The 10,468-nt window shown below is 46.8% G+C and overlaps 1 pseudogene; it reads left to right on the top strand.

Annotated features, from left to right (window-relative positions):
- The first annotated feature begins 503 nt into the window (after positions 1-503).
- Positions 504-4,945, top strand: LOC144164942 (THAP domain-containing protein 1-like; annotated as a pseudogene).
- Positions 4,946-10,468: the final 5,523 nt, after the last annotated feature.

Genomic DNA, 10,468 nt, shown 5'->3' with positions numbered 1-10,468 from the left:
GAAGAAGACGAGCATTTGCACGAAGGTGTAGCCAACTAAAGAAAAGGAGAGCCGACGAACTACTATTGCACCGCACCACACGCGAACGTGCCTGCAAAGGTGTCTTTCTTGTTTTATTTTATATCCTGGTGGTGTTTTTGTTCCGGCGTACAGAAGTTTGTTTTATTCAGATAAGCGTGACTGTGCATTACATGAACACTACGGTGCCACATCGGAAGAGCATGCGTAACAAGAGCGCGCGCTTACTATGTAGCGAAATAGGCTGCGCACCCAGCTGAGCTACAACCGTCGGGCTTGCTCCAGGCTCGCAGCGCCCTGCTGTCGCTGCGGGGAACTACAGTTCCGCGCATTGGCAACCAGAAGCAGTAAGCGTACGGTCAACACCACTGACCTCCACTAGGGGAGCTGGATGGCGCTTAGAGCGCGGTGACGTGAAGCCACCGGAAGTCGGCGGCCTTGTCCCGGAAGCCGGTGCTTGCTCCCGCCTGACTGCTGCCGGCGTGCGTGTTTTGAGCACTTCTCTCAAAAGAATGCCTGCCTGCTGTGCTGTTAATTGCACAAGCAGGCCAGAAAAGTCCTCTGGAAAGACGTTTCATGCGTAAGTGCCCTTAAATCATTCTTAATTTCCCGTAACTGACTTGCAGGGAGCATGAAGAAAACATTTGCGATGCGTAGGACGGCGTGTTAAAGCAGTCCGGTATTTGTCTCGCAGGTTTCCGCGTTCCCAGCCCCTCTTGTACCAGCAGTGGGTTGTGAACCTCAAAAGGGACAAATGGAAGCCATCTCCAGGCAGCAGACTTTGCAGCAACCACTTTACCGAGGCTTGTTTTGACCGCTCGGGTTCAAGAACGCGTCTGAAAAGCGACGCCATCCCAACGCTGTTTTCGTTCCCGGAGCACTTGCAGAAGGTAAGACTTCTTCTCTCTGTGCACCAATCATTTCTACGCAAAGTGAAGGGTCGCATAGAAGATCTTTCCCTGGTGTAGAATCTCACATGCACGGCAAAAGTGACGTATACCGCTGCCCAAGGCCATACACCTGGGTGATATTTGAGACGGCACGCCGTGCGAGCTTTTGCGACGCCGCTCCGGAGAATTCCCGATAGTGCCTTTCTCGCGCGGTAGAATAGCAGTGCGTGAGTGGAAGACTATATGTGCAACCGCGCTCACTGTTGTTCAATCCGAACTCTGAAGGCCTGGTGTACATATATACGACGCTTAAGTAAACCGCCGGCTGCTATTCGGTTGTGGGAACATTGCAATTGGTGAACTCTCCGGTGGAGCATTTGATTGATTAATTAATTAATTAATTGGGAGGTTTAACGCGCCGATGCTTGATCAAAGCATTATTTATTCGGGACAGTTGTATGCTGCGGTGTGGGAACCAGTCCCTTGCTGACTGCTTGCTAAAAAGCACCGCTCGCATGTTTTGCAACGTGAAGCTGTATTTTAGGGGCAAAGAATCGGCGTGCACGGTTACCAAATGGTCCAAGCATGTCCTCGCATTTTTTTCTTGCGTTATTGCGGTGTTTTATGTACAAAAGTACTTTTTCATGCCTGGGTGAGTCACCTATAACTGCTGCTTTCTCCATGCATGGAAATGGGTTAATGTTATAAGATTTGCTGCTGTTTGTGCATAAATTGATGGTTGAGTTCTGATGGTCACTATAACGAAAATCATGCCTTTTTTCAGAAAACTCCGAAACGAAAACCACCCAAGGATAGAGCCCCAATTCCTGACTTATCCACGTCAGATGAGGCATCCAGCAGCCCACCAACACCTCCTCCTGAGCCATCAAGAAGTGTAAGCTTACTTTCAGATAAGCGCTAACAATAAGATACAAATGAATTGTGAAATATAAGAACTCGAAACAGTTTCTACCGCCTTTAGGCTGCGTGATGATAGTTACCAATAGGAAAGCTTGATGTCCTGCAGCGCAGTTTTTCTTGAACTGGCCGATGCATGAAAGGAAATAAGGAAATTTGGGAAGGACAAATTTGGGAAGCCTGATTTTTACTTTTAGTGAACAGGTTTTTGTAGGTTGATTTCTCGTATATTGACATTTTTTGTGGTTGTTGAGCTTATAAATTTATTATTTACAGGCATTTGATCACAGCTATGCCGTCATGGACACTCCAAAAACTCTAAAAAAGAGACTGGACAAGTGCACTGATGTCACTGAAGGCACCAAAAAAAGGCTGAAGCTTAGCCAGCAACGGGAGCGAAGGCTGAAGACCCGGGTCGCATCATTGAGCGAAATTGTTGACGACCTAAGGCAGAAGCAACTTATCTCAGAAGATGGTTGCACAATGTTGGAGAAGTGCTTTACCGGAGTGCCCCTTGAAGTTATGCAGCGCATCCTGAAGCAGTCAAGTGAAGGGGACGAAGCAGCCAGGCCGAGTCGGGAGAAGTACTCGCCCACATTGCGTATGTTTGCACTGACCCTGCAGTTTTATTCTACGAAAGCGTATAATTACGTGCGGGAAACGTTTGCCTGCGCCTTGCCACACCCATCCACAATAACGAAGTGGTATAGCACAGTTAATGGGGAACCTGGTTTTACCGGAGAGGCAATGAATGCCATTCGTGTGAAGGCTAATGAAGCCAAAAAGAACCAAAAGGAACTGCTGTGCAGCCTCATGGTAGATGAGATGGCCATAAGGAAGCACGTGGAGTGGGATGGGAGAAAGTTTAGAGGCTATGTGGATATTGGCACCGAGATGGATGATGACACACCGATGTGGCAACTGAAGCCATGGTTTTCATGGTTGTTTCTCTTGACTCGCATTGGAAAATACCCTGTGGGTATTTCCTCATAAATGGGATGACTGGAAAAGAAAGAGCAAACGTTGTAAAGCTATGCTTGACAAAACTTGCTGAAGCAGGAGTTCGCATAGTGTCCCTAACCTACGATGGGCTGAGCTGCAATTTTGCGATGTTCAAGGACCTGGGGGCTTCGCTGGTGGATGAGTGCGAAATGGTGACGTCATTCCAACACCCTGTCACAAATGAGAAGGTGCACTGTTTTCTTGATGTGTGCCATATGCTAAAACTTGTGCGCAACGCCCTTGCCTCTCTTGGCTGTCTAAAGGATTCATCGGGGTCATTAATACAGTGGCAAAACATCCATGAGCTACACAAGCTCCAAGAACAACAGGGGTTGCACGCTGCAACGAAGCTTCGGGCGGCACATATTGAGTGGCAGAAGCAAAACATGAAGGTAAACCTTGCCGCCCAAACATTGACTGCCAGTGTGGCAGATGCCATTGACTTCTGTCGAGAAGACTTAAAGCTGCCTCAATTCAAGGATTCGCAAGCGACTACGAAGTTCATTCGCCTCTTCGACCGGCTGTTTGACTGCCTGAACTCGCGCAACCCTGTGGCTCGGGGATTCAAAGCACCCCTTCGGCCTGGCAGCAAGGGTATCTGGTTGTCGTTTCTGAAGGAAGCTCAGGATTACATTAGGGGCCTCACTGGACCAACAGGGATTGCCATTTTGAAGACTTCGCGGAAGACTGCCTTTCTTGGTTTTCTCGTCAGCATCGAAAGCACCATCGGGCTGGCATCTTCCTTGCTCCTTGGAGAAGCTGCCCCGTTGCGCTACCTACTAATGTACAAGCTCTCGCAAGACCACATTGAACTCTTCTTCACTGCCATACGCTGCAAAGGAGGGTGGAACAACAACCCCACAGTTGCACAATTTGTGGCAGCTTATAAACGCCTAGTTGTGCACACCGAGGTCAAAGGAGGGCGAGGAAATTGTGATGCGCTTGATGAAACCTGGATTTTGTATGTAAGCAGCGGGACCGGGGCTCATGATGAGCTGGACATGACTGTGGCAAAGCAGAATGGTGGTGGAGATCTCCAGCATGATCCCGAGCTTTCCGAGGAAAGTTAGTTGGAAAGGGAGGCTGAGTGCCTTCCTTCGCTCTCGCCGTATGTCGGGAACATCACCGGGTACATTGCGGGCTTTGTGTGCCTGATGGTGCGCAGAAGGATCCCTTGTGCTACATGCCACGCAGCAACTGTGTCAGAGAGAAGTCCGTCGGCCTTCTTTGACCGGAAAAACCGTGGTGGTCTGCAGAAGCCGTCATCATCTACAATTTACATCTGTCAAACCACAGAGAAAGTGATACGCAGAGAAGACAACTTGCATGGCACAAGCCTTCCAAAGAAGGGGAATCTTTCCGATTCATTGACAGTTTCAGTTATGACAGAGCTTTCCGGTCACCTCTAGAAGCTGTACCCCGAGCTACATGATCACATGTTCGAATCCGCGGCTGACTCAAACCACTTTGTGCGACTGGTGAAGTGTGTGATCACTTCATATATAAAGATAAGGATGCATCACACCGCGAAGACGGCGACGGCCAAGATAACTGGATCAAACATCCGCAAGCAGCTCACAAAGCTTATCCTATTCAAGCACCAGTAAACAATATTCGCACAAATTGATCAGTACGTGTCTTCTACATCAAGTCCAATAAATAGGCCTTGCGGCCTTCAGGTCCTTTTCTTCAGTTTCATGTTCTCCATTACTATAAATCGATATCAAGCATATGTGCAGTGAATTCTACTCACGGTTTTTATTATAAAACACGCTGGTTATAATACAACGAGGAACAGCTTGGTCTGAGCTATAGGCAACTTTGTTGCTGAAGTTCACTTTTAGGTGCAGTAAAGGTTACTTAGGCTCCACCCCCCCCCCCATCCTCAGGCCAATCACTGTCTCCTGGGGATCTGATCGGGTGGATTACCAAAGCCGGGCTTAAACCACAGTTGGCAACGCCCCCCGTAACCCTTAAGCGATGGCCACTCTCTCCCACGAGAAAAAAAAATGAAAAGATCGAGAGAAAACCAAACAAATACAACAAACACTCAGAAACCCGCGGAGACGCGTGCAAGCGGCCGCGAAAGCTTCTATAAACGTGGGCTGCGTCGCTAGATCCCACACCTCGTACAAGACCGGACAGCCACTCCGAACAGCTGGGGCCCATAAGCGTCCATCTTAACAAAACGCGGCGCGTCTCCAAGATTATCCGCTGTTGACAGGCGATGCTCCGTTAATCGTGAGAAAAAGAAAACGGACGCGCATTAGTCAAAAGGCAGTTTTACGTGCATACGCTGTCTCATTAAAAGCGCATTAAACAAACACTGATCTGCGCCTATATAGCCCTTATTGTCACTTGGTTTACCCTACTAACCACGAGCAAGTATTTACAAAAAAAAGAAATAAACGAAACGTGATCCAAAGAACAGCAGCACCCCGGCATAACTCGCGTCGCGCGTACCGCGTCGCGCAGCAGACGACCGCCTTCCGGGACAAGCGGCGGCACTTCCGGTGGCTTCGCAAGCTCCTGCTTCGGGGAGCGGCGGTGCGCCATCCAGCTAAACTAGTAGAGGTCAGTGGTCAACACGCTCTCATCCTGACAATATACCACAATGCAACACCTAGCTTCCACGGTTGTCTATGGACGGCGCTGCGGGTATTGGCGGCCACGGGCTCGCAGTGTCCCGTTTCAATCAGTGAACACTGTACTTATTTTTTTGCTTGAAAGAACTGAAGGTGCCTTTCTTGCACCTACAAAAAAAAATTCTGTCATGTCCTGTCAGAGCGAGTATTTCACGAAGTTATACCGCATATTTATGGCTTGTTTACTACTTGAACTTCCATTTTTTACTGGGCCAGGTGTTTGACATGGAGGCTGTACGTTGTGAGCTACCAGAATTGGCTGCCTCCTGTTTGTATCTATCCTGCATGACCTGTAAGTGGGGTTCATTACGGCTGTGAAATGCATGAAAATCTTAATTTTGAATGCTGAGAGAACATGAAAACATAAAAATTCATTGTGGCATCCTTGTGGTACCTTGGTGATATTAATACATAAGAACATTGCAGAGATGGGACAAAAAATAAGGAACCGATGAGGGTGAGAAACTTCCTGATACCTTTCTTATTTTTTGTCGCATCAGCGCTGCGTCCTTGCTCCATGAATTAATTAATAACGACTTTGTCACCCTTGCTCACTGTGGTAGTTGCGTGGTGGCCGCAGACAGTGTGTGGGGATTTCTCTTTTACCGCCTATTACAGATGAACTAGATCTTTAGACTTCTACTCAGATTTCATAATATGGATTACATTACATGAGTGAAACAATTCCATGCACCCAGAAATAGAATTTCGGTGGATTCCCTTCAATGCCCTAGATGCAACTTGTGCCTAGCAGTGAAAAGAGTGTATTGCGTGCCTTTTTGCCACTTTGTTTTTTGTAGTGTAACGAGTCTCACTGGCCATCTTAGCCCCCTCCCCGCTTCCCCCCCCCCGTACAGCTATTTACTCTAGCAAATATAATGATGGTCCTAATTGTAGAAGAGTACTCAGCAATTGAAGAAAGAGCTGTGGGGGGTTCTGGTTTGTGTATCAGACTTTGTTTGGACTATTGTTATGTAGCCACAGATATAGCAGGGTTTTTGTAAAAATAATGATTATCGGAGCAAACTTGTGCTCCGCAGTGAACATAAAAAAACACAAACCTCGAAGGAGTCGAAAAGGCACGTGCATGGATGAGCGTTGGCTGCAGGGTATCTGTTGCGCTCATTCATTTATATCGAGAACATTTTTATTAAAAAACAGGAAAAGCTAGGATAGGGATGGCAAAGCAAGACCCTTTCCATATAAAAAAAGACTGCTGCTGCAGCATACAAAGAAAAAAGGGGAAAAAGACGGTTCCCCTAAAAAAGGATAAGATTTCAGGGTGTGGTCAGGTGATTGTAACAAACAATTTCGTAAACAAACCAAATGGCGTCGTTGGGGGCAATATTTATGATGTTTATAGTAGGAAAGACCTGCATTATTTCCGAACAGTATGAATGCTCTGTGTGCAAACATATGCAAAAACGCTTGTGTGTTTTTAGCACTTGAGTGCACGTTACGGAGTATTCAGCTCAAGTAACTGCGGTAGCTTTCCTTATTGCTGATAAGCATAAATCCTGAAAATAAATTTCCTGTATTCGACCACTTTAACCCTTTCACTGTCACTGATGTCCTGGTTTGTCTTCGAATTTCTCCTCCACAGTGTCACTGACATAGCGGTGCGTTTTCTGTTGTGCGTTGAAAAATTCGTGCCATGGTGCAACGTTGGCGCACCTGCACTGTTTGTGCTGTCTGTCGAATATTTCTAGTAGTTTGTATTTTCACAAAGTACAGAGCGAACATGCCCAGCTTTCGCTGCTTGGGGGCCACTCCGTGCGCTGTACATCTGGGGTGAGTGAGCACGTGGCACGCGTGCAATTATGGGTGCAAGCGTGCTATCCACCAAGGTTTTCTGGGGTTGTTTTTTATTTCGGTTCCTGTCTCTGCTACGGCACGCCAGGTTACCCCAGCACACACCTCCTGTCAACAACAACCTTGTGTTTCAGCAGCACATGAGGTTGTCGTATTAAGGTTGTATACCTTTTTATCTCTATCTGCCATCATGATTTCAGAAGGCACCATTTCTGGGCGTTGTGGGGCTGCTGAAAGTGCTCCCTCTATGCGTGCCGTTACTTTCGGATGGCTGACCGTGCGGCGCCTTCAACTGGGGATAGGAGCGATGGTTCTTCGATTCCAATTCGAAAATGAGCTGAGCTCAAATTTGCACTCATCTCATTTGAAGAAGGGGTGTGAGTTCCACAGCATCAAATTCTGTTGTTGAATGATGGGTCATCCTCCAGGAGTGTGCACGGCAAACTGGAAATATCTGGATGGGCGATTTCTCACCCACGCTCTTTGCTTTCGACGTGTTACGTTCCAGACGCTATCATAGTCATATAAATCACTATGTTCCTTCCTTCATATTCCGGAAACCAATCCGACACTAGGGGTGGGTCATGGCCAAAAACACCCAACAGTGAAAGGGTTAATACCGCTGACATAATTATTGAAGAGCCCCCCACCCCCCAGTCACAGATCTCTGGTGTACATATGCACCTTCTTAACGCCCAAAGGATGAATTGTTATTTGTATCTAGCAATAATTATGGAATTCCCATGGGTGGTGTACACTTCCTTCTGCTTTATTCACCCATGTTCTGGTCGACCTATCGACATAAGGAAATATAAAAAGTGAGTAGTCAACCTAGAGGTTGCTCAGTTCATTGTGATGTAGATTTTTCTTTTTTACAGCAAGCACAGACAAACAAAATAGAGAATGCAAGTGCTGTCTCGTAAACGAAATGCACAATAAAACTGCTGCCTTTATAGGTTCCAAAGAACGCGTAGACACAATCAATTACTCATGATGACGACTGATCAATGCCTGTCTTGGCATGTTCATGCAATTTTATGTTGCCTTCTCTGCCCACCCCCATATTGCTTTGTTCCCACAGTGCTGCTGCAATAATCTAATCTCTGAAATGTTCTTGCAAGGCTGTATGAATGCCCGTCATGAGGAGGCAATGAATCTAAACAGTACTTAGTTTTGGGTTGTGTTGCCTATGTAGCAGTATGTCATATTTGATGTTTGTAAGCTCATTAGTAATTTATGTGGTTTAAATTTTGCCGCTAATTTTGCAACCTAGAATTTGTACCTTCGCTTTCAGGTTACTTGGTTCAGTTTTGTATGGGAACACTCCTTTATATTTATAAGAATAACCAGCAAATGATCGAGACGTGTTTGTGTAAACCCCTTCATATGCGATCAATGCGTTTGTCATTTCAGGTTCAAGTGTGGCAGTGGCTATCCCGTCCTGTGAGGGGTAAAGACGAGGAGGCACCTGGTGTGCCAGGTGGCAGTAGCACGTATGGATCCCACCTGAATAAAATAGTCAGGTTTGCAAGAGTCATATGTGATTCATGTGATTTTCGTCAGCTTGCTCTTACAGAAACAACTGCAGCATGAAACAGTGACTGTGGAGCTGGATGAAATTTTCCACACGCAGGTGGCTGTTGGGCGCTGTTATATGACAGCATGCAAAGGGCACTCAAAAGGTGGAAGCTTGTGGGACACGTAGAGGACGGGAACATAAAGGACTCTTGGAGGACCCAGAAAGTCGGTGGTGAAATTTCAATACAGGGGACACACAAGGGAAGAATGCGGTCTGTTGCCTTCGAGACATACAGGGGACACACAAAGGCCGTATGGTGTCTATGTTGCCTTTGGGAGATAGACTGGACGCATGGAGGACGGTAACACACGGGACACTTGGAGGACGCAGAAAGTCGGTGGCGAAATACCAACACACAGGAAACACACAGGACGCCTACAGTCTGTTTCCTTCGGCACATAGACTGTCTTTTTACTGGACATAGAAATTTTCCTAAGGGTAAGTTAAATCTTGCTCACTTTGAAGACAGGTTTGATGCATGACGATGTCTGGTCACTTATTTAAGGCTTTCAGCACAAATGAAATTGCGAATCAAATGGCTAAATCACGCAAAACAATCAACATCTCATGTTAAGCGAGATTTTTGCAGAGTGACTTTTAGGGTTCTTCGACCTTACCGCGAGCAGATATTTTCCGTTCCGGCTGCGCTGCTGACAATTAGCGTTCCTTTTTGGATCTAACAGGTGCCTACTACAGAGGGATGTGCTTGCAGTCTTGAGTAATCTACGAGCTTAGAAAAACAGTTTAACAACAGTCAATCACAAAACTTTAAAGATCGCTAATGAAGTTGCTTTGTTAGACGTGTGGTAAAACACTGCTCTTTATTTTTCTTTGCGAAATAATACAACGGGATACTGGTAACTGCACTGGGTTAACTGAACCTCGCTCTGTATTAGGGTTTAATTCTTGAGGATTGGTTAAAAAGGCATGGATAAAAGTTTTGTGTGTCTTTCTTTTCTATAGGTTCCTGCTGACGTTCCAAAGGCACCGAGAAGCGAAAGCATGCAGCAGTCCGAAATTCACGTAGTGTAGACCACGTGTGGCGAGTAACCTTCACGTGCTGACACGTTTGACATGACCGAGTCCAACGTGGCACGTCCGCGTTGACTCTGGGCCAAACGAAGCGTACTGTTATCAGCCGCTGAGTGGCACGGACAACTGGTTGGATGATGGAGTGGAAAGTGTTGAATACCACTCGGTGAAAATTCAGTGGTACGAAAGGTCGTGGGGTTATCAGGAAGGTATTGCAGGTTATCGTGTCCTGGACGTAGGGAAGTGCTACCCCCGAAAGCACTAGTCAAAATCCCCAGCCTTTAAGTCTCGTAAACTCAGTGTCCTTCCGCTAAGCCGTGGACATCGCATCGAAGTCCAGAAATTTTGTGCCTGAAGCGTTGACGCGAGACAAGGCATCGGCTGCTTTGTTTTCGATCCCGGGAGCGTGATGGATGCCTGTAAAAAATTCAGAGATGAATGACAGCTGACGATTTTCCTGTTTGGTGTAGAATCCCTAGAAAAGGCAAGCGCTGCAGGAAGCGGCAGAAAGTTCGACGGGCAGATGAGGTCAAGAAGTTTGCGGGAGTAAATTGGTCACAGTTAGCACAGGA

Source organism: Haemaphysalis longicornis, unplaced genomic scaffold, assembly GCF_048455015.1.
Source record: "Haemaphysalis longicornis isolate Haplotype H1 unplaced genomic scaffold, Haemaphysalis longicornis Haplotype H1 scaffold_14, whole genome shotgun sequence".
Classification (NCBI taxonomy): domain Eukaryota; kingdom Metazoa; phylum Arthropoda; class Arachnida; order Ixodida; family Ixodidae; genus Haemaphysalis; species Haemaphysalis longicornis.
The sequence above is the reverse complement of the archived record's forward strand: the minus strand, read 5'-3'. Positions and strand labels throughout refer to the sequence as shown.